This window comes from Pleurodeles waltl, chromosome 7 (genome assembly GCF_031143425.1).
Source record: "Pleurodeles waltl isolate 20211129_DDA chromosome 7, aPleWal1.hap1.20221129, whole genome shotgun sequence".
NCBI lineage: Eukaryota > Metazoa > Chordata > Amphibia > Caudata > Salamandridae > Pleurodeles > Pleurodeles waltl.
This window is the reverse complement of record NC_090446.1, coordinates 889,587,893-889,612,107: the sequence shown is the minus strand read 5'-3', so window position 1 is coordinate 889,612,107 and position 24,215 is coordinate 889,587,893.

Genomic DNA, 24,215 nt, shown 5'->3' with positions numbered 1-24,215 from the left:
TAACATATATATATTGGCCCTCATTCTGACCTTGGCGGGCGGCGGAGGCCGCCCGCCAAAGTCCCGCCGTCAGGTTACCGTTCCGCGGTCGAAAGACCGCGGCGGTAATTCTGACTTTCCCGCTGGGCTGGCGGGCGGTCGCCTTCAGACCGCCAGCCAGCCCAGCGGGAAAGAGGCTTCCACGATGAAGCCGGCTCGGAATCGAGCCGGCGGAGTGGAAGCTGTGCGACGGGTGCAGTTGCACCCGTCGCGTATTTCACTGTCTGCGCAGCAGACAGTGAAATACATGTAGGGGCCCTCTTACGGGGGCCCCTGCAATGCCCATGCCAGTGGCATGGGCACTGCAGGGGCCCCCAGGGGCCCCGCGACCCCCCCTACCGCCATCCGGATCTCGGCGGTCCGACCGCCGGGATCTGGATGGCGGTAGGGGGGGTCGGAATCCCCGCGGCGGTGCAGCAAGCTGCGCCGCCGCGGAGGATTCAATGGGGCCGCGGTACACTGGCGGGACCCCGCCAGTGGTGCCGGTCCGACCGCGGCTTTACCGCCGCGGTCGGAATCACCATTGGAGCACCGCCGGCCTGTCGGCGGTGCTCCCGCGGTCCTCCGCCCTGGCGGTCAAAGACCGCCAGGGTCAGAATGACCACCATTGTGTCTTATCGTAGTTGTACTTTTGACATTGGTCTCCTTTCTAAAATATTAGATATTTTGTATTGTATTTTAAAGATGTCTTAGCTTTTTGATATTATGGGGTGAATGTATTAGTCTTTGAGTACTTTTTGTAGTAGGTTTTATACATTTCATATATTGTTAATTAATTAAATAAAAAATGTTTTGTTGATACAATTCAAAATTTAAGATGTTTTTGATATATGGAGACTTACATTAAGATATCCATCTAGTCCTAGACCTAACACCGATGTGTTCCATATTTATGATGTAATGTACATAAGTTGGAGAAGACATACATAATTATTTAATATCAATACAAACTGCTATGTGGCTTTTGAGGAATATCGATCCAGCTGCAATTATAGTAGCTCATAATTTTTTATTTACTTTACAAAGATGTTCGAGGACCATAACCTGATCCAGTACATCAATGGCCGTAGGGCAGCAGTGTGTGAAATAGGATAAAGGTTTAGATCCAACCGGATGGGCAGAGTTGGAGAGCTTACCGGAATTTTTAAAAGCATTTTCAGAAAGGAATTTTCAACTTTCTCCAGGTCATTTAAATTACAATAACCCCATAGCTCGGCACCATAGAACACTCCTCCCCTAGCTTGGGCTTTATATATTTCTATTGGAGGAGTAATTGCAAAGCTGGGGGATTTAGCAACATATCTCAGAATACATCCCGATTTCGGTTTTAAACTCATGGCGGACTTGAATAAATGTGCCTTCCATCTATGAGAGTCCTCCAGCCTTATACCCAAATAATCAAAGTCAAAAACTCTTTCTAAAGCCTCTCTTTCCAGGTAAATCTTCTGTCTGGCTTTTTTTTTTTAGATCACCAAACACCATGTATTTGGTTTTGGCACTGTTTATTTCCAAACCGTGGTCTTTGCAAAAGCATGAGAATTTTTCAAGCAATTTGTTTAAGCCAGAAGCAGTTTGCGATAATAACAAGGTATCATCAGCAAACAGCAGACACAGCACCCTTTGTCCCTCTACCTTGGGTGCATCACTGTCACAATCATTAAGTAGGGGATACAGACATTAATAAACAGTAAAAATAGAGTAGGAGCCAACACACATCCCTGTCTGACTCTTCTACATACTGCAATCTCATCTGTTAGTTCTCCTTGCATCCCCCATCTAATTCTGGCATAGCTCCCTGTATGCAACTCCTTAATTAGGTTTAACAAAGGGCCCGGCACTCCGACGTTATTCAGAACTCCCCAAAGTTTCCTACGTGGGACCAAATCGAAGGTAGACCCGAGATCAACAAAGGCAACAAACAGATTCCTGGTCTCCACGTCCACTACCTTCCATTTGATCGTGAGGAAACGGAAAGCCTGGTCAACCGTACTGATCTTCTGCCTGAAGCCAGTCTGTAAATGGCTCAATACTTGGTTATCTTCCAACCACTCTTATAATTTACACAATACCTGATAACAAAAACATTTTTGTAAATTGTCTAACAAACTGACAGGTCTGTAATTAGCCGGAACCCCCCTTTTGCCTTTTTTGTGGATAGGGCCAATAATTGCTCCCTTCCACGTTTTTGGATAATTGCCGCTTGCTAAAACAGCATTGGACACCCTATTAACATAGGGGCCCAAAAAAGCAGGATCACATTTAAACAAGTCCACCGGTATACCATCCAATCCAGGGGCTTTCCTGATTTTTGGGCCCTAAGAGACATCTCAGTTTCCTTAAGGGAAAAAGGGGTGAGGCTAGATATAGGTGGCAATTCCTCAATGGGGTCATTCTCAAGCACGCAAGAAATGGCAGGCTCACGGCTGTATAGTTCTGTAAAGTGGGCAGTCCAGACCTCAGAATAAATGTGACAGTCAGGCCTTGAGTTGTCAGCACGCCTATTTCTGGCAACCAGGGTCCAGAAACAAAAATAATCTTTATCCCTAGCAGCCAGCAGTAATTCCTGCCACAATGTTTTCTCCCATAGGTGTTTACTGGTCTGAACAGCAGATGCATATTCACTCCTAGCGTGCATTATCTCAGTTCTATCTTTCAATTTAATTGCTTTTAGAAGATTGCCTTTGGCATCTTTGCATGGCTTACCATACCACCTTGGGTGCAATTCTTTGCCCAAACATTTGTTCCCACCACTAGATCTAATGAATAGCATTCTTACAGCCGCAAATAAGTCCTCATGCCAATCCAATGCCTCATTTGGAGAGCACGGAGAAGAAGTAATAGACAGTTGGTAACTAGAGACTAGTTTACAGAGTTTCCCCCAAAATTTAGGTGAATTTCTAAATTAATCCCATTTCAGGGTACATTTGTTGGAAGAAACCTCTAGGGGAAAGGAAACTTCATGAGTTAATCGTACAGCATTTCTTAGAAGGAGTTGCCTATCATAAGTTACAATAAGAGGGGCATGGTCGCTATTATATTGGTCACCCACGTTGAGATCTTTGACAATGTGCCATAGCCTCACATCAATAAGTGCGAGATCAAGAATGCTACTATAGGACCATCTGAAATATGTAGATTTTGCAGGAGTATCAGATGGAAAACAGCCATTCCCTGGGCGAAGACCATAGGTTAACATAAGATCAATAATTTGCAAAGTCCTGGCATTAGATTTTGACAGTTTTCTCTGGGATGTGTATGGGGGAATGTTCCATACTCTATCCTCTATCTGGGGAGCTTCTGAGAATGTAAGATTCGGCTCCAACGATACATTAAAATCACCGGCTATAATAATACAATGAGTCGTGCTATATTCTAACAAAAAAGCATTCAGAATCTGGATAGTTTTAGACAGTTGGTTTTGGTGGCCAGGTCTATTATATACATTGATGCAAAGTAAGGGTAAATCTTGCTTTGTCTGAATGGACACAGCTAGTATATCTGGCAACTCCACATGGAGTTCTCTAACTTTACCCAACTCCGATATTCTTAACCATGTAATAAGCCCTCCTGCTGCTCTGCCTGCAGGGGAATGCCTAGCTTCCTTACAAAAGGAGCTAAACCCCTGTCTATGTATATTTGTAATAGTTTCTTGAAACAAACATATACTAAATTTGTCTATATACAGTCCACATTCAACGTTATCTATTTTATTTTTGATTCCTGCCACATTCCATGTTAAAAGATTTGAGGTTAAAGTCATGTGGGCCCTTGGGTTCTCATGAGGGGTCTCAAAGAGACTTGCCCCAACTTGGGTCTGGGTAGGTTGTGGTTTAGATATAATATCTTTGTCTGGCAGCGCTGAAATTCTATGCAGGAGAGGATATGTAAGCCGACCTTTAGCAACGTTTGCAGTGGATTTGGGAAGGAATAGACCTCTATCCTTTGGAGTTGTCCCAGATGGCAGTCAGTCAATATCTGATAATACCTCCTGAGAATCTAAAGCAGATAAGCAAGGCAAGTGCTCTGAAGAGTCACATTTCCTAATTTGGGATTCAACTGATGAACAACCTCCTGTAATTTCTTGCTTTGAATTTTGGGTTTGTCTAATAAGTCAGATCCCACCTTATGGGACCTATTGCTTGCACGTGAAGGCAATATGTTCTGCATAAGCATAGACTCAGGGCGGGTGTTTTGAAGACAGATACTTGAACCATTTTGCATAGGATAACGGGGTTCCATGGATAACAAACCCTTTACCAAACTTGGGCTGGCTAGATTTAACCTAATAAAGTCCCATTGATCTGGCTGATCGGTAAAACGTTTAACTGAAATTATATCGGAGTAAAAGATGGAACAGCATTGTCTGGTGTGTCTCAGCCAATGTACAACCTTGTTTTTCAGGGATGCATCGCTTTAACGCAAGTTCGGAGATAATGGAGGAACCCTACACATGTATAGAGAATTGGTCGTGTTGGGGCGTGTACAAGATGATTGAATTACCATAGAGTCCCACTTCATTTTAGTATGCAATCCTGACTTGGGTAATACTCTAGGAAGGACCCTAGGACACAATGGCCTATGATGCTTGATTGGGGCTTCTCTTGGGTTGTGAGGTGGCCAGGCACAAACACTAGGACCAGCTGCGTTCACAATAGAGTCTAAATGCGAGAGTGGAGGAATAGTAGTGCTCGAACAAACTTTTTTATGTACAGAAGCTGTAGCCCCCAACGGACTATTGACACGCAGACTAGATAGTACTTCTGATAATACTTGCTTTAGTTCCCTGACCTCTTCTTGCAAACCCAATATAAGAGGAATCAACTCCTTTTGAGAAGGACCCACGGGGGATAAGAGTCTGAGGAGCGGGAATTTAAAAGCAAGTCCCCAGGATCGCTTGTTTGGGGTTGTGAGACCAATAGGAGAAAACGATTGGAGCATGGAAAGTTGTGAACAATCGAGGTATCTGGCATATGGTCGACTGGATCTAATTGTACTATAGTCTGTTCTGTTGATTTTGCGACTGGACCATCGGGCTGAGATCCAGACGCGAGCAAAAGGTCATCCTTTGTGGTGAGATTCCCCTTAGACGAGTGGCTTGCAGAAAAAAAGCAGACAAGGGAACCTGATTTGAGCCTTTTCTGTGGGAGCTTCTTTTCCTTTTGTTTATATATGGATTAAAACCTCTTCGATCAAGTTGTCAATCTCATTGGATACACAGTTATTAAGAGCCTGCAATGGTTTGTAGAGCCTCTGAAATTTAGGGTGTGCTGAGCCCATATTTGGATATAGAAGCCAAACAAAGGTCTCAATAAGTTCTTACCTTGAATTCAAGGGGTGGCCGAGCCTGGCCTCACACGGTCTCAGACGGGCACGGACTGGCCCGCCCCGCCCTCGGCCCGGGCATCGCCCAGGCGCAGCCCGCGCGCATCCAGCACAGTGGGACAATGCAAAACGCTTTGAGTGCTGGATTCAGGCTCCGGCCCCTCCTCTCCTGACACGGGGCTCCTGGGAAAGTGAGTCCCCAGCAGAATACGGCACTTCTCAACTCCCGCGCAGCGGGACGATGCAAAGCGCTTGGAGCTCTGGATTCAGGCTCCGACCCCTCCTCTCCTAACATGAGGCTCCTGGGACAGTGAGCCCCCAGCAGAATACGGAACTTCTCAACTCCCGCGCAGCGGGACGATGCAAAGCGCTTTGAGCGCTGGATTCATGCTCCGACCCCTCCTCCCCTGACAGGGGGCTCCTGGGACAGTGAGTCCCCAGCAGAATACGGCACTCCTCAACTCCCGCGCTGGGGGACCGACTTTATTAATCCTATGAATCTAAGGAAACAAATTATTCTCCTACAAGTCATGCTCAAAGAAATCATACTGGGTTTAGTTGAAAAGGTCTGTGACTTTCCAGGAATCTACTGCACTACGTCTGCTTAAAAAAACGCAACGCAAAGATAGCATTACCGTAAAGCTATGAATGTCAATATGGAAATGGCTAAAATCATTGAGAGCTTTGGCTTATCATGCGAAAGGCTAATTATTATTCTGAGATAGTTGCCAAAACAGCACAGAAACAAATATTCATGATAAAATAACAATTGTTTTTATTTTAATGTGTTTCTTTTATGCCACAGAATTTGAAGTTTACCTTATGGTTTCTATCATGCATTTTTTGACATGAGTAAGCATGTAAGACTGTTCTAGCAATATATAGGTTATTGGCGAGTTCCACTGGGTGTGGGTGAATGGGGGTCCCTTATAAAAAAGTGTTATAAACATTGAAATTTATGTATGAAAATATCTGATGTTTCAAGTAAGATTTATATACATCCGTAAAGGTAAATAAATAAAAAAAAATCACGGTATTATGTTGTAAAGGGACAAACCTACTCAGGAATAGAATATTCATTTTATCTGTCTTGAATGCTTATAACAGTCCTAAAAATGTAAAAGACAGATAACCAAAAGTTTACATTAATTTGTCATTCAACTAATAAGGGTGTCATAAAGCAAATAAATGAGAAAGAGGTGGCAATCAAAAATTAAATATGAGACATGCTGCTTCGCCTAATGGAGTTAGAAATTAATGGCTGAGTTAAAATGATTGAAAGGGAATCTAATCATGTATTGTGTTTTTCATACTATGGGGGTCATTCTGACCCTGGTGGCCGGTGACCGCCAGGGTCACCGACCACGGGAGCACCGCCAACAGGCTGGCGGTGCTCCCGAGGGCATTCTGAACCGCCGCGGTCAGAAAGGGTAAACTGGCGGTCTCCCACCGGTTTACCGCTGCCCCATTGAATCCCCCATGGCGGCGGAGCGCGCTCCGCCGCCATGGGGATTCAGACACCCCCTACCGCCATCCTGTTCATGGCGGGAATCCCGCCATGAACAGGATGGCGGTAGGGGGTGCCGCGGGGCCCCTGGGGGCCCCTGCAGTGCCCATGCCAATGGCAATGCCAATGCCAATGGCATGGGCACTGCAGGGGCCCCCGTAAGAGGGCCCCGCAAAGTATTTCAGTGTCTGCTTTGCAGACACTGAAATACGCGACGGGTGCAACTGCACCCGTCGCACCTTCCCACTCCGCCGGCTCCATTCGGAGCCGGCATCCTAGTGGGAAGGTTGATTTGCCCTGGGCTGGCGGGCGGCCTTTTGGCGGCCGCCCGCCAGCCCAGGGCAAATCTCAGAATCACCGCAGCGGTCTTTCGACCGCGGTGCGGTGTTCTGACCGGGTTACTTTGGCGGGCGGCCTCCGCCGCCCGCCAATGTAAGAATCACCCCCTATGTTCTTTTTATTTTGGGATCTCCCTTTAAGTTGCACCATCACTTCAAACATTGAGGGTCAAGCGAGCACACATGCAACCATGCTTACATCAGGTAAGTAGAATAAATAGTGCATGTAACAAGTTCTGTTCTTCATACATATCTCCGTAAACACTGACAGACATACCTGCATTGTCATGTTTGCATCAACATGACCAGAACCTCAAGCACCACATCCAATTCTTCTCACATGCTACTTCTTTATGTCTTTCCAACTAAAAGTACAGGTCTGTCTGTAAACTCTTTGGACAGATTGAGTGCTATGATGCCATACATATCATGTGGTTATTGCAACTGAGTCCAAAGATGAGACAGAAAATCTAGATCTGGTGCATCTGCAGTTTTATCATTTTCTTGAACAACTGCCTGATGAAAGTGGCTTTTCAATAACCTGTTCTGGAAGTGGCCACAGCAAACACCAGAAACACTCGATGGATCATGGTGATGATGGAGCATGGCGACCAATGGGAGAACTCCCTGAAGTATGCGCATTTAGTGGAAAGCAATGACACAGTTGACTGGAGGACTGAAAGATGGATGGGAATTAAATGTGATGCCTGCATGCAGCTATCTCTTTATGTGCGGGGAGGAAATGAAGGGAGAGAGAATGAGAAGGCCAGCATGGCTGATCATATAGATTCAGTAAGAGGCTTGTCCTGTAAACGCGGAGCCATTTTATTTTGGTGCATCTTTTTGTGTATCCCCTCTAGGCAGGATAGAATGTATTGTTAGTCCTCTTGGTCTTTCTGCATTTTCAGTTATAAGCGAGTGTCCTCTATGTAAATGTGAAAATATATGTTGTTGGAATCAGTGATCTGTGACAATAGCACCAGGTATAGATCAAAGAGGGTTAGAAAAAGTGCAAATCCTTGTACCACGTGACAGAGATCTGTGACTGGGTTGTATAGATAGTTGGGTTCTCATGAAATAAAGTGTTTCGATATAAGACTGTTTTTCTTATGTTACACAATGTTACTAAAATGTGTACATCACCCAAATGGCCTTTCAGCAGTTCACGTAGTGGTTCTGCGTTGACTGTCTCAGAACAGAGTCTGAGTCAGCTTGTGCAGATGTGTTACTATGTTCTGAGTTTTGTCATAATCTTTGTTAGGTTTCCCTTCCACCTACACACATTGGCATCATGTTGTACATTACACGAACGCTTGGGACGAATGAACTGGCCTAGTATTTTAATTTGCCATGCAGCATACAAAGGCAAGTTCTTCTCCAGCCCCAACTTTACCTCACACATCTTGAGGTACCCCAGCGATGGGGTGCATTGTACTTGATCCTAGAACTTCAAATGAAACACCTACTGTTAAATTGGCAAAAAACACTTTCAACAGAGCGTTTACACAGAGCACAATCAAACTAGAACTAGAAAAAAGTTAGCCCAAATGCAATTCCCCCGATCTTCGCACAGTGCATGTTCACATTAGCACATTGACCCAGTGCTTGCTTGTGCCAATGCTATGCAAAATCAAATAGTAACATAGAAATATCATTGAAGTCGAAGGCCAACCCTCTTTCTTATCATTATACACTAATGACAAACCTCTTTCTCATCATTACGGTTTCATAGAGCACCTAAAAGGGCCGATCCAGTGAATAACATCACAATACGTTTGGAAAGCCAAGCAAATATCATCAAACCAGGGAAATTCTGGAATAGCTACTGTTAGTGATGGTTAAAAATGCAAGACTGAGAGAAGGGAACTTTTTTCTCTACACGTGATGACCCCTTTAAACCATTAACTCCCAATGACTATGCACCATTCATCTATGCATACTCCAATAACCTCTGCAGTGCCGTGGCCTTCACTTATGTTTGTGTTTGGATAGCCCAGGTCCTACCAATAGAAGAGATATTTGAAAAGTACCTGGGGATGTGCAGTGAGGAAGCTATGCATACTTTTATTGATGTAGCCTTAATTATCTGGGGCTTTTGTTTTCTTACATTAACTAAGGGAGTGACACAGAAATTAGTCCTAGGTGAAAAAGAAATTACTGTGGCGTAATTTGCGTAATTTCAGGAATATTGTTTTGTGCTTGTAATGCGAAATTCTTGAAATTATGTCATTATTCCACTTTGAATAGTTATGTGCCTTTCATGATAAAAAATGTACTTTGAAATGCTCCGTTAAAAGTGAAAACTTACTGCAATCACGTGTACAACAGAATGCGAGTGGCTGTTGTTAACAGTGCTTTGTTTAAATGCATCCTCTTATCTAAAATTGACATGAGGACGTGTTTCAGGCTAAAATGTAGGGCAATGATGATGCATTTGCATTTTGTGCAAATGCTATTTTGCCGAAATTTCACATAATTATGCGAAGGCAAATTACACAAATTCCGCACAGTCCAAAAGGAACCTCCTAAATATTAATGATAAACTTTACATTTATTGAGCAACAAGACTATTGAGACAGGTTTTTTAATGTCCAAGTTGCACACCACGATAGTTGACAAAGAGATTGAAATCTCTAATACTAACCTAGTAGATAGGACAAATATTACATATATGTCTGTATCAGAATGTAGCCTCACTTTAAACACTCCCATTGTCCTCATAACTGAGACCTGTTCCCGCTCTTAGGGGATCGGGGCTACTGCTGCATAGATGCAATTACATTTCTCAGGCTCCACAATAAAAACTTACTGTCGGCCTACCTTGGAGACTGTGGTAGACAGAACAATAAGGTGGAGTCACAGGGTACCACAGATCAGCACTTCCAGAGTAAGATGAAAGCCAGAACATTCAGTAAGGAGATGGAAGGGTCAGAGCACTTCCAGGTCAGAAAGAACCGAGAAGATATATGTACTATTCACAGCATTACTCTTTGCCTGTTTGCACCATTTGCGTCAACTGCATTTTTAAAATCTTACTCTCTTTTAGTTCCTTTGTGCAGTTAGTGCAGCTCAGATAAGCTTTCTTTCACAGATACTGAGCTTTGCTCGGTGCCTTTCAGGAATTTCTGCTTTCACTTTATATATCCTAAGTCAACCTGGGTACTGGCATCCTGAATACAGAAGGCAGACAGTGGCGGCTCCTGCGCAATGGTGACGGAGCGTCGCCCCACTAGCTAAGAACCAACAGCTGAAAAAGGAAACAACGTTTTTTTTCACCTTCAGCTGCTGGCTCAGCTGAGCCAGTGTGTGAAGTGAGGGGCGGCGCTGGGCTGGGGGAGGGGAGGAGGAGTGGAGTGCACTAAGTGCACATGTCAGTAAGGTCGGCCGTATTAGGCTGGATACTGGCGCTAATACAGGAGGCATACAGCAGCGGCTCCTCCACAATGGCGAAGAAGCTACAGAATAGAGTGGCTATGCTACAGGTTTCACGTCCTATACGTATGTATAACATATTTTGGAAATAATGTCAATATGTCACAGAAAGTACTCTTAGGATGCCAAACTGGTACAACACCCAACCACCTCGGGTGCAGTTGGGTCAGTTGATGGATCAATCAACACAAAGAAGGTCAATACTGGTTTGCCAAGGCACACCACAGTAGTCCATAAAGTCCATTTCTTAGTGCACTGTTTCAATCAAAGTTCCAAATACACGTCTGTATACAATAGAAATGTTATTCATCCAATGCATCATGAATCCAATGAACATCATCCGACACGTGTCTCATCAACAAGACTTTCTCAAGCAGTGAGTTTGTGTACAGAATAATGTCCCAGAAATGATGCGAGATTCCAAGCATAAAGGAAAAGCAAGTATATTGGGTTGTCTTGCAAGATACTGAAGGGTTAATAAGTATTACTGGAGGACACGGCCATAATAACCAATACAGGTTGGTGCCGCGTAGTGGAACGAAGATTGTAAAAAAGCGAAGGAGCGTCACCCTAGTAGCTAAGAGCCAGCAGCTGAGAAATAAAACGATAATTTGTTTTATTTTTCAGCTGCTGACTCAGCTGAGCCAGTGAGTGAATGGAGGGGCGGCACTGGGCCATGGGAGGGGGGAGAAGGAGTGGAGTGCACTAAGTGCGCATATCAGTTTGGCCGGCCATATTAGGCTGGGAAAACTGACATGCACACTGAGGTTTCTGCACAGACTCCAACACAGTGTGTGTGCTGCAAAGCAAGCCAGTCAGACCAATCCTGATCTCATGCTGGGGATAGCATGACAGCAGTGCCAGGAGTGCATGGGGGGGAGCCATCCCAGGAATTGCTGGGACACCATCAAAAGAGAAACACGAGGCAGCCGTCAGCATCGGGAAAGGTAATTTTATTTTCTATTTTTATTTATCCCCCCATCTTGAGACTTGCGGCGGACACTCCTAAGGCAGACCTTCGTATTCGGTTCCTGGACTGTATCCTGGTTATCTGGGGATTAGTCAGAGCCTGTCTGCTTCCATACCTTAGATTACAGGGATTACTAGGGAATGCTTTCAGATCAAGTTGCTTTGCTGCAAATCTTCCACCAGCTCGAGCCCCCAAGGTCAGCAGGCAGAGACACTTATAGAGTGTTTCTTTTCTCTCTATCCCCCTTGCCCTTTTTTTCTCTGTGCAGTCACTTCACATTCTGGAGTTCATTGCAGATATTATTTGACTGTATGGGGAAGGAGTGCGGTTAGCACCCAAGTTTCTGGCCTGAATTCCAATGAAATATTTACACACAATCAGTACAGAAATCATCAGGAGGGCATTATTCATTACAGCACTAATGGATTTGGCAGATCTCATTTACACCCTGCCACCTTTTAGTAACATAACTCTAGTTTACTATTAAAATAGTTTTCTAATTTTCTAAGCTTGGAATGGGCTTCCAACACCTGTGTACATCTAAGAATGTCACACTCCTGGCTTTTAAAGTTGTGCATTTTGATTACTACTGTTGGAAAAATGTTTGATGCAATATGAGGACGCGCAACACACAAAGGACAAGAAATCAAAGTGGAGCCCCAAAAAAGGTGGGCCCCACCAACTAGAGGCACAGCATACATGTTAGAAAAACTGCCCTTGCCCAATAATGGCGACATGCTTCATCATAGGGCTATGGTGACACATTCCCACGCTGACCAGCGTGAGGAATGGAGCAAAAGGGAGGTGGAACAAAAAACATAAAAAAGACAAACGGGGATCAGACATACAGAACACCAAACAAGATTGTTAAAACTATCTCAAGTGAATCCATAGTTAATCTTTATTCCGGGATTCACTGGATAAGATTAAAAGGATTAGAAAAATAGTGCTGATATAGGGATATAGGGGGTCATTCTGACCCTGGCGGTAAATACCGCCAGGGCGGAGGTTGGCGGTAGCACCGCCAACAGGCTGGCGGTGCACCGCCGGGCATTCTGACCGCGGCGGTACAGCCGCGGCCAGAAGCGGAAAGCCGGCAGTGTACTGCCGACTTTCCGCTGCCCATGGGAATCCGCCATGGCGGCGCAGCTTGCTGCGCCGCCATGGGGATTCTGACACCGCATACCGCCATCCTGTTCCTGGCGGTTCGCCCGCCAGGAACAGGATGGCGGTATGGGGTGCCGTGGGGCCCCTGGGGGCCCCTGCAGTGCCCATGCCAATGGCATGGGCACTGCAGGGGCCCCCGTAAGAGGGCCCCACAAAGAATTTCAGTGTCTGCTTTGCAGACACTGAAATTCGCGACGGGTGCAACTGCACCCGTCGCACCTTCCCACTCCGCCGGCTCCATTCTGAGCTGGCGTCCTCGTGGGAAGGGTGTTTCCCGCTGGGCTGGCGGGTGGACTTTCGGCGGTCGCCCGACAGCCCAGTGGGAAACCCAGAATGACCGCCGCGGTCTTTTGACCGCGGTACGGTCTTCTGGCGGTTCCCGCTTGGCGGGAGCTTAGAATCACCCCCATAATCACCCCTACAATCCAAATATCTGTTCTAGGGTCAACATGTTTTGGCCGTTTCCATCGTCCATAATGGGTCGTTCGGCCTTCATCAGGACCATCGATCCCCTACCTGTTGTCAACCAATTTTTGATCAACAGATGAGATTGGGTTCAATTGTCCCCTTTTAGTACACACACTCAAGATTACCTTCAAGGGAATACAAAGACAGACATGTAAAAATGCGTGAGGGCTACTTCATCCATATATTGCCTGTTGCTCCCTCGTATTTCTGTTCCCTTTGCTTAAGCCCATGTACCCTTCGCCCCACAGTAGTACCGTGAACTATATACAAAGTCTATTCCCAAATCAGGAATTAGTGCAAAGACATCCTTTTAGAGCACTCTTCACTGCAAGCAGTGACCCAGGCAGCAAGTTTTCCTTATGTTGGTCAGCGTGCGAATGTGTCAGCATAGCCCTTCGATGAAGCATGCTACGATTAGTGGGTGAGGGCAGTTTTTCTAACATAAAAGCTGTATCTCTAGTTGGTGAGGCCCACCCTTTTGAGTCTCCACTTTGACTTCTTGTACTTTGTGTGTTGCTTGTATTATGATCGGAAGGTTGGACAAGAAATGCTTCCTCTCATTCCTTTGTTGTTGATGCAATATGAGGACCACCTGAACCAATAAATTTGAAAGGGATACGCCCGAAACTGAATTCCAATGTGTAACACTGCAAAGCTTTTTCTAAAGCTGACCTTCTGTCACCTTTCTAATCTCTCAAGGTGCAAATCACCTTATGGTTTTTCCTGGTTTCTGAAAGTCACTCACTCAGGCTTCCCTGTAAATCATTCTCTATTCTGAAGCATAAACGTCTTTCAGGAACCTTTCCAAACAACTTCTGATCTCGAAAATAAGTAGTGGAGATCATCAAGGTAGTTAAAATGATGTACTGTGCCTCTCTGTCCAGGGCAGACGGGCTCAATGAAGAAACCATATCCTCTTAGCAGCTCTGTCTCATCTGGCACTTCTGACTCACCCTCCAGCACCCTATGATGTCAAAGTTCAATTTAATTCAAATACATGTGTGCAAAGCAACTCCAGCATCCCTGTTTATTTAGAATTTCGGAGCTACCCCTTATATGTCTAAATCACTGCTATAGCAAGAACAAACATCAAACCATACAATATATTATTTTAGCAGAAATAATGCAAAATAGAAACATGATAAAATTGAAAGCATTATTAACACCTAACCCTAATAATTCAGAACACTAGAAACAACTAACCCTTAAAACAAGAAAAGGCTTTATGCCTAATGCTATCAAACCTGAAATATTGTTTACGTCTGCAGTGTTGGGGACCTCTCATCAAGAAGAGGTCCCCAACCTCCTCCTTCGACTGTCTGGGAATTACTACATACCAATAATGTAGCATCGGGCTGAATATACAGGTTGGGTCATCTCTAAAGCAGGCCTAGCATCAGTGCAATTGGGTTTGTACACCAGGTTGTTTGTCCATGTGGGTAACTGTGAACTACCCTGCCCTCTCAACCCTTAGGTCTTTCAAACAAGCAAGTCTCCAGGCAGACCTCAAATGTGTAACTGACCCTATGGAAGATCCCATGTTCATGCGAATGCACAAATACTAAAGCTTAAAATATGCCTTGTTTTGGCCAAGTTCTTAAGACTTTAAGAGACGCTGGCCTCGAGCCAAATCTGAAGTCTGTCAGATGTCAGACCCTGCCTAGCAGCAGAGGCATCTGATCTGTAAGTGACTCTTCCCCAGCTCAACTGGTTCTGCAGAGGTGCCTGCTTATTAGGAAATGCACTTGTGACTTATGCCAATCAACACAGTCCCCAAAAGTAGCAGCCTCACTGGAAATCTCCAGATTCCCCCGCAGGACAAACCCCCTGCCTCAGAAAGGTGGAATCAATCAGCTTTCGAATTGGTACCAAAGTTTGGAGCAATCCAAAAAGTTGTGTTCCCAGTGGGATACCGGCACTACCCCACTACAGGAAAAATAACTTCACGGTCATAGTCAGATAAAAAAGAACTTTGACAGTGATCTCTGTTGTAAAAACATGCTCAGGCGGTGGTATTTTTCACTGTAATTCTTGTTTCCTGTATTTTCATAGTACAGTCCTGTTGTTAGAAGGCACTGCGGTTCTTTTCAAAGTAGTACCAGTATTGACTTTGATAGAGGTTTTTTCCCTTCTTTTTTCAGGTCATGGAGATGTTAACATTTCACAATCTTCAATCTCTGCTCTTATCCGGAGGGCAAGTGCCAAGCAGAGCCTCGTGAAATTATCCATCTCTTTCCTGCTAGCACCCCCTCTCCATTGTCAGGAAGATCATTTGAAACGGGAATAAAAAACATAAATGTGGTTACAGTACAAAGTACAGTCTTCATGCTTGTGGCCGCATCCCTGCTGAAAAGCGCTTGTACTATACCACTGGAAGAAAAGCAACCCTGCCGAGAACCTCTATATTAATTTTATTAAAAGAATAACAGTGTTACAATGTGGCTCGCGGCTGTATTTGTGTATTCTTGAGCCGCGAGCCTGGAATGTTGGCGATGGCGTTCTCTCTCCCGGCAGTTGCTTGCTGGCGGGGGGAAGAGAGCACCGCGTTGGAGAAGAGCTCAGCTAATAAATCTTACCTGGTCAGCTATGACACTGCTCCGCCTCATCTTTACATTTTTGGCGACGAGCGTCAGCAAGCAGGTAGATTTCTTCCCAACGCGGATGCTGTGAATCCGGTTTTGCCATGGGATTCCAGGTGCAGCATAAGGACTGACCAGTGAGTCAATTCATGATTGTGCCTTTCCTACAGCCGTCCTGAGATTCGATCGTCGGCTGGGTGATCTTGAGTTTTGGGTGTTTGTCTTCCGTTTAAAGGCACGCACCGTTGTGAACGCTGCATTGTGCTCGCGTTTCGTGTGCTTCTGCTTCTCGCCTATTCGGTTCCATGGCAACGTCTTGTTGACGTCACTGACGCTTTAGCACGCTTGGAGGCGGCCATCTTTGAGAGTTGGGAAAACTCTCATTTAACCTGACAGTGTCTACGACGAACCGCTCACCATTATATGGACGACTTATACATCTAAATTCCCAAAGAGTGCCTTCTGCGGTGATAAGCACACCTAAACTCTGCTGCATTGCTACTTTGCTACTTTAAGGTTGAATTGTCCTGGCAAATATCTGAGGAACTTTAATTTTTATTTATTCTTCTTCCCTTTTGAGCATACCGACATACATGCTCTTGCGTTTTTATAGAACTTAAGTACGGATTCATATAATGGATATGTCAACCACTGCTGTGCACTCTCCACCTCTGTTTTTGGTGCAACCTGGAAGTCCGCCAATACTTTGGGAGGAGTGGATAGACATATTTGATAATGATCTTGAAGGTTTAGATGGTTTAGGATTCTCCTCCAGTAGAAAAAAAGCTATCTTACTTAGTTCCTTAGGCAATGAAGGTCAGCATGTGTTCAAGTACTTGCCAAAGGCTGTTGATTAGTCTGGCCAGCCCATTGAGAATGTATTTTTGGTAGCAATGCGGAGACTAGAATTGAGGTTTGCCAAGACTGAGAACGTGGTCATGCAAAGATTTAAGTTTTACACACAACCACAAAAGGAAGGTGAATCTGTGGATGAGTTTGTTGCTCGGCTGAGAGAGCTTTCTGTTAAATGCAGATTTTGGGCGATGACAGAGGAGTTAATTTGTGACCAGCTCATCCTACAGTGTAGGAGCAAGAAAATGCAGGAAAGATTGTGGGCAGCAAAGGACCCCAAGCTGAAGGATGCTATGGAAATTGCGAAGGTGGTTGAGGAGTCGGAGTTTTGTATGAAACAAAATGGAGAGGAGAGAAGTTAAGGCTTCTGAGGATGCATCGCTGATTCAGGGTGATGTGGCTGTGACGGGTAAATTGTCCTGGGAAAGATCTAATAGATCTAAAAGCGGGATGTGTAACAAGTGTGGGAGCAAGTATCATACTTCCGAGTCCAGGAAATGCTTTGCCCTAGGGAAAGAGTGTCGAAGGTGTGGGCGCAAAGGGAATTTTGCGAGAGTTTGCAGGGAGAAGGAGCATTTAAAAGGGAAGGTGGACATGGTTGGTGATGCTGTAGGCGATGCGTCCATGGGTGACAAGTTTGAAAGGGTGTTGTGTGTTTCTGGGTCTGATAAGGCGTGGGTGAAAGCGGAAAGAATGCAGAGACCTAAGGCAGAATTTACTGTAAAGAATGTGCCTGTGGAGCTAATGGTGGATTCTGGTTCCTTATATACTATTGTTCCTAAAGATTTGTTTCTCCAAAAGTGGGCTTCAACCAGATTATTGCCAAAGGTCATCAATCCTGGTGGTTATCAGGGTGAACAGATAGATATCATTGGTTATATGCTCTCTGAAATAGAGTTCAAGGGAAGAAAGGTGTTAGGCAAAGTATATGTAGCGGAGTCCGGTCCACCTATTTTGGGTTGGCAACACCAGTACGACCTTCGTATAGTCATCAATCCGTGTGCCCCTAGCCAGGTGGCAGTAATTCAAGATGTTTCTCTTGCTGATATTTTGAATGGGGATAAAGGGGGGTTTAGAGAGGAGATGGGAGAGTTGAAAGGCTATGTTCATGAAATTAAGTTGAAGCCCAGTGCTGTTCCTGTGCAGCATAAGGTTAGGAAAGTTCCAGTCTCTGTAAGAGAGGGAGTAAAAGAGCTCCTGAAAGAAATGCTTGACAGTGGGGTAATTGAGCCTGTGGAGGCCTCTGCATGGTTGTCGCCCGTAGTGATTTCTAAGAAGAGGGATGGCAAATTGAGGTTCTGTGTAGTTTTTAGGGGGTTGAACCAGAACATTGTTACATACAATTTTCCTTTGCCAAACATTAATGAATTGATTTTGCTTATGAAGGATGCCAAATACTTTTCAAAGTTGGATTTGAAGCACGCATACCATCAGATTAAGCTTCATTCAGGTTCCAAGGCCCTCACTGCTTTCATCACCATGGAGGGTACATTTCAGTTTACTTGGATGCCTTTTGGTCTGGCGTCTGCCGCCATCATTTTTCAGAGGATGATGAACCATATTTTCAGAGGGTTAGACAATTTTCTATTTTTTCAAGACGACATTCTAGTGTTCGGTGACACTATTGAGAACCATAATGTCACTCTGAAGATGTTGTTGGACAGATTGTTGCAATCTGGTTTGACTTTACGTCGGGAAAAATGTCAATGCTTGATGAAGGAGGTGGAGTACCTTGGTCATTCACTGTCGCAAGATGGTGTTAGGCCAAAGAAAGACCTGTTAGTGGCTATTAGGTCTGCTCCAGCTCCCAAGGACAAGGACCAACTGCGATCTTTTTTGGGTTTAATTGAGTACTACTCCAAATTTGTCAAGAACTTTGCCAGCAAGACAGAATGTCTAAAAGTACTTTTGCAAAAGGGAGCTAGTTTTGTATAGGAAGAAGAGCAATGCCAATGTTTTCAATTGATAAAGGATGAAGTATGCAATGCTGGCATCTGGTACCTTTAAACACAAAGAGAAAAACAATTATCGCTGTTGATGCAAGTGCAGTGAGCATTGGAGCTGTCTTGTCTCAAATGCATGGGTCTGTGGAGAAGACAGTTGCCTTCTCTTCACAGACTTTGACTACTGCTGAGAGACATTATGCTGTCATTGAGCATGAAACTTTGGCTGCGACATGGGGTGTGGAGTATTTTCGCACGTATATCTGGGGCAGTACCACCACATTACGTTCTGATCATAAACCTTTGCTAAAACGTTTGTCACCAGGTATGACTGGTAAGGGGTCAGCGAGACTGGCTAGGTTGGCCTCCCGTTTACAAGAATTTAATTACAAGATTGAGTTCATTCCTGGTTGGAAGAATGTGCAAGCGGATTGTCTTTCTCGTCTGGCTCTTGAGTGGCAGTCTGTTGATGGGGGTAATGTGTTAGAGCACGAAGAAGAGGGAGCTGTTGCGTCTGTAGGTGAAGTTATGCATTGGAGTAAAAGTGCTGTGAAAGAAACCGACTGGGATTTAGCTATGAAAGCAGATTAAGTTTTGTTGAGGGTCGTTGGTTTGATAAGGAAAGGTGGGAGGAGAGACAGTACTCTCCCGGCTTCGGTATGGCCTTTCAGAAGTCGATGGTCGGATGATCCTGCGGGGTGAAAAGGTTGTTCTGCCTGTGGGGGTGCGTAAATGTTTGTTTGACATTGCACACAAAGGTCATCTTGGTCAAACATTTACCAAGAGAAGATTGAGAATGGAGTTTTGGTGGCCTGGCATGGATGATGATGTGGTGAGATGGGTAGAGAGATGTTCTGAGTGAATTCAGAGTGAGAAACGGTTGAGAGTGGGAGAGCAGTCTGTTGGGGGTAGAATTACTGATCCTGGCAAACTTTGGCATAGTGTTTGTCTGGACTTTATTGGACCTTTGTCTGGTATCAGTAGAGGAAGGAATTTTGCCTTGGTTATGGTGGACGTGCACTCCAAATGGCTAATTGTCAAGTTTATGTGTGAGGTTATAACGTCTGCTACCATAAGTGTATTAAGAGAACTTTTTGTTGAGGAGGGGTTTGCAATGGTGTTGATTACGGATAATGGTATGCAGTTAACATCTGAGGAGATGAAGGTTTTTTTAGATTCATGTGGTATAAGACATGCACGTTTAGCATTGTACAATCCTCGTGCTAATGGTGTTGTGGAACGGGCTAACCGCATGATCAAGGGTGGCCTGCAATTGGCTGTGGTTAATGGTTTAGATGCTGGTTCGGTGATCTCGGAATTGGTGTGGGGATATCGAACCACAGAAAACAAAACTTCGGGCAGAGTACTGTTTGTTGACATGAGAGGTAGGAAACCTGTCAGTAAACTCAGACCTTCATGGATGGAGAGATTGTTGGGAGGTGGTGGTGCATTCAACGGGGACCTGCTGAATGAAGCTGGGGGCAACAATGTGAGGATTAAACCTGGTGATTGGGTGAAAATTAAATCAGGAAGAGTAAAAAAAAGGACTTTGTAAATTTTTAGGTCCGTTTAGAGTTCATCACGTACACAGGTGGCACGTTGTGCTTGAAAATGGACAACGCTGGAATTTCAGGCGTGTTGCAAAATTTGCTTCTGCACTGAATAGGAGGAATGTAGAGAGGTGTGATGATTGTAGTGGACATATGTTGATGAAAGATGAAGATGTGACTGATCCTTGTGGTGGTGAAAGGGATCAGGGTGGTGGTGGAAGTGGTGATGCTAATGCTGGTGGAAGTGAGGTGGTTCCTAATGCTCCTAATGCTCGTTCGGATTCCATGGGAGCTTCTCCTTGTGATCTGAGTGTTAAGTCTCCTAGGACTGATAGATGTAGAAGACCTCCTGTGTTTTTGAATGGCTATGTAACATGATGTAAATTGCTTGGTTGTGATTTTCCGTGTTTTATATTCTCTTTTGTTTTTCCTTTGTTATCACTTGTTTTGAAAGAGTTTTTCCTGTTATTTATTTGAGGTTCTATTTGTGGGTGTTAACGGTGGGGATGTGTTACGATGTGGCTCGCGGCTGTATTTGTGTATTCTTGAGCCGCGAGCCTGGAATGTTGGCGATGGCATTCTCTCTCCCGGCAGTTGCTTGCTGACGGGGGAAGAGAGCACTGTGTTGGAGAAGAGCTCCACTAATAAATCTTACCTGTTCAACTACGACGCTGCTCCGCCTCATCTTTACAAACAGCCCTCCTGAAAATAAATTATAATTATGGTCCCACTAAAAGTGTTCGAGACCTGTACAGAAGTACTAGAATTTTCGTGTTAAAGTGACAACAGTGCTGCTTAAAAGTTCTGCTAAAATCCTATCAGATAAATAGAATATCTTGCATTAACAATACCACCCTACCAACGCTCATATTACATATAGGGAATACTTTCCCTGTTTGTGCCAAATGCACACCTTTAAATAGGTGTGCTGTGCGCAAATGGGGATAGTGCAAAGTAGTACTGCACTGTATTACCGTGAATTACTGCAAACTTGTGCTGCCCCCAGGGCAAAGCATTCAAGTGAAGTACAAAGATGCTGCTTCAAAGCTATACCGTGTTTCACGGTGCAGATGGCAGCCCGCCCGCAATTTGAAGAGGGTAGAGTGACTGTATCCGCTTGTAAAGGGATGTCTTGGTGGGTCCATGGGATCCCCTTTATCCCCTCAGGAGGGCTGCCTTTGGGAGAAGCACTGAAAGTGCACCACCTTTTTGTAGCATACTCTTAGAGTACCTCCTAAATACAGAGGAAAAGTGATTCCCTCATTTGCATGGGGCCACGGCCCCATGGTGATGAGGGAATGCCCTTCAAAGATAGTGGTGGTGATCCACGTGCACCAGCGCTAATCTGTATAACAGAGGGGTTGTACACATGTCTGCAACCTCTTCTGTAATACCAAAATGCCCTGGGGGTGCACAAAGTGGGTGCACCTGCCTGTCGCGCTCCCACGGCCTTCTTTGATAACTTAACGCCTGGGTTGTAACACAGGCCTCTTCAGCCCTTGCGGCGCAGGGGCTACCCAACCCTCCACAGGGTGCCCACGCCCTCAAGTGGGCCCAATTTAGTTCAAATTCAATTAATATCTATGGAATATGGGCAGTCAGTAGCACTTCATTACATTTTGCTTGGCTGGGGTGCAGTGCGCCACAGCACCCTATATTCTGGTATTATTCTGAAAAAGGTCCCATTCCATCTCGTGCTGCATGGCAGCTGAATAATGTCACTGTTTAACAGGTGCAGGAAGCATTAGGCACAATCAAATGATTTTTCATGCGTATTTTCCACTTGTTAAAAGCTGGTGATAAATGTATCCGTAAAAAGGGAATTGCATGTGGTTAATAAGGATAAAGTCATTCTTGGCCACATATTATTCTCAATTCCTAACTCAGAAAATCATAGTGGCAGGTACCTGGGGTGGGGATATTGTCTGGAACTGGTAACTGTTCTCCACCATCTCCCTGTTCAGTTACCAGACATTTTGTAATGGCAGCTATTTATAGAATAATCTTTCTAAGATGTGACAGTCCTGCTCCAATGAGACTATTCAGGCGCTATAGATGAATAGCCCAGTGAAGCATAGCACACTGCTCTTTTGTGCTGGTAACTTAATAATTACAGTGAGTTTACGCTAGATAATTGTTAGAGGGAAATCTGTTAATAAAATAAGACATATCAATTTGACACAGCAATTTAGTCTCAACATGGATGCCATGGCTGAAGTTCAAAGTTCTAGTTCACAAGCAGTGTTTTTTATACTGTAAAATCCCCAAAAAACTATGCTGACAAGTTCAGCATTGACGTAAGCAAGAACAAGCAGTACAGATAAGAATAGCGGAGAGGTACCTCTTGACAAGAGCACATGCACGATTACTGGTCACCTCATGGGTGGGTAAGTAACATTGATGTCAATCTGCATCTCTATCTTTTCTGCACAAGTGATTATATGTTACATGATGCTCACGGTAGCCGTGCCTTGTGCAAATGCTTATCTGCCCCTTACACATTTCCCCTCACCAAGATATGAATGACTTGTGGTTTTTAGGACCCTTGTGCTAAGGCAGTGTACTGCCATTTGTTAAATTTTGTTTTGACCAATGACTTTGTGTTTCACCACTGCGCATATTAGTTGCTCAATGTTCACCAGTAGCACATGGTATGTTTTGTTCAGTTTAGCCGCCTATGGGCTTTGACATTGCATTAGTCATTACATTCTGTATTCTGCCTATTGGCTTTGACATGGCATTAGCCATTACTTTCTGTATTCAGTTGAGCCGCCTATGGGCTTTGACATTGCATTAGCCATTACATTCTGTATTCTGCCTATTGGCTTTGACATGCTGTATCCAGCCTAGCCGCCTATTGGCTTTGACATCGCATTCCTATTGGCTTTGACATGATGTATTCAATTTAGCTGCCTATTGACTTTGACATGCTATTAGATATTCTGCCTATGGGCTTTGACATGATATTATATATTGCATTTTGTATTCAGCTTAACTGCCTATTGGCTTTGACATGATATTATATATTGCATTTTATATTCAGCTTAACTGCCTATTGGCTTTGACATGATATTATACATTGCATTTTGTATTCAGCTCAGCTGCCTATTGGCTTTGACATGATATTATACATTGCATTTTATATTCAGCTCAGCTGCCTATTGGCTTTGACATGATATTAGACATTGCATTTTGTATTCAGCTTAGATGCTTATTGGCTTTGACATGACACTAGACATTGCATTTGATACTTAGGTTAGCTGCCTATTGCCTTTAACGTGGAGTTAGACATTGCAGTTGAGAATCCAAGCTGTATTTTTCCAAGCTGTGTTTTTGAACCAAGATGTTTTTCTCACAGTAGACTAGACCTGATAAGAGAGGGTACATGGTGTTGTTCTCTCTGCTTGAGCTTGGGAACAGGAGTAGTCTTGGAGACCTGGCCAGTCTCCAAAAGGCTTGCTCAGTTTCCCAGGTCTGAGAGGAGGGGGCACACCTTTGTAACGAATGACACAGGCTGCAGAGATTCAGATTCGAATCTGCCGGACCTCGTGCTGGAGCTTGGCGCCAGCTGCCAGCAATCCCGTGTGGGTAGATGAATCTCTTTCTCGCGGCTGACAGGGGTCATCAGCTTGCAGACCTTAGAAAGATGAAGCTGTAGATAGTTTCCCACACGGTGAAGTATTTGTTTTGCTTTGCATTCAATATCTTATAAATATAACCTGCTGTGTATATTGCAAACTGATATATTTTGTTTGATTAACGCGGACTTGAAAGCTACTAATTCGTCATACATAAAAATTGGGGTTGGGGAAGAATTAACAACAATAAAAGTCTTCTTTGACCTCAGAAGTGCGTTTCTGGTGTGTTATGTTAGTGCTTAGAAACTAAATAAGAGGAAAGCACTACAATTGGTACCAGAAGTGGGGTCGGTCATTAAGAGGTGATTAAGAGGGTGTTGACGAGTTGGTAGATTTCTAAGTGCACACTTTAAAAGTGTAATTGTTTTTGTTGTTTGGAGAATTACAGAAATTTTTTTTTTTGGAGAATC